Source organism: Thamnophis sirtalis, unplaced genomic scaffold, assembly GCF_051295495.1.
Source record: "Thamnophis sirtalis isolate CommonGarterSnake01/CBP01778 unplaced genomic scaffold, rThaSir2_p1.2 scaffold_7, whole genome shotgun sequence".
Classification (NCBI taxonomy): domain Eukaryota; kingdom Metazoa; phylum Chordata; class Lepidosauria; order Squamata; family Natricidae; genus Thamnophis; species Thamnophis sirtalis.
In genome coordinates this window covers 26,136,690-26,137,994 of record NW_028261387.1, presented here as the reverse complement: position 1 = coordinate 26,137,994, position 1,305 = coordinate 26,136,690, and positions in this window count along the sequence as shown.

Below are 1,305 nucleotides of genomic sequence, written 5' to 3'. Positions count from 1 at the left end.
TATTGGCTCCCTCCTCTCATTTTGTTACTGTTAAACTACAGCCTATGATATTGGATACAAACAATGCTCTTAACATCAAAAGTCTTAAATATAAATCTAAAATGGTAGAGTGAGACACCAGCAGCGGACATACAGGTATATTACAATATGATTTTATGAAATTTTATAGATCTTTGCATCTCTGGAAGAACTGATCCCTTATATAAACAAGGTTTCATTTCATTTAAATTTAAGGATTTAAAATTCAGATTTTTTTAAAGAGATTATTTCACTCCACTTTCTAAAGAAATAAGCATTGCAAAATGCTCTTGTAACCAATGCTAGTTACAAGAAGAAAGAAAAAAGAAGTCCTTTAATTCTCTAGGTCCTAAATCACACATGTTTTATAGATTAAAATACTGGTTCAAACTGTTCCTGGAAACCTACGTACTACTAATAAGTCTAGTCTCTTTAAAACAGGGATTATGATGCTGTAGTGATGATTTGTCATTTGCATTTTGGACAAACTATAGTTTCTGAATGGCAAACTCTTCAAAGGCAGGGCCCATACAGACATGTTAGAGTATTTCAACCAGTGACAAATGTTTAGTCCCTGTTGTAAGGGCCATTTCAAACCTTCACTTTTTAAATTATATAGTTACATCAGCATCCACAGAACGATTCCAATCAAACATGAGATAAGGAATTAATACACATCCTTTCCATTTTGCTTATGGGAGGTTTAAAACTATTGGATTATTGTAACAATTCCATAGCAGCCCAGAAGATGACATTACCCTGAACTCAACTACTTCAGGCACTGTTACCATCATAAGTTACTTTGCAAAATAACACTTTTATCAATTCAGTTTTGAAGCTTGAAAGCATCATTTCATTAGCAAAAGCTAATATATAAAACTAGTAGTTTCATCTGCATTGGGGACCAATTTCATGTTAGATTCATTCCTAAACTCATCCCTAGAGGTCTGTGGTGCAGTGGTGAAAAGTTAAATTACCAAGTTACCATAAATTGTTTTTTAGTAACTACAGGGGCCTTTAATTTGAAACCATGTTAATTACATGGGGATTTCTTGTTACCTCTCTTGCATTATCTCTCTCAAATCTCTGCAATTAATTTGTGTCATTATTGTTGCTGCTGCTTTCAAACAAACCATACTAGAATTCGTTATCACAAACCCAGCTGGTATCTTAGAGATATCTTTGTAAATCAAAACCTGGCTTTAGTTACTTAAGACACATAGAGTGAAGGTTTAAGATGTGCTTTAAACAACTAGGATGGGAAAAACTATTGCTAGATTATAAACC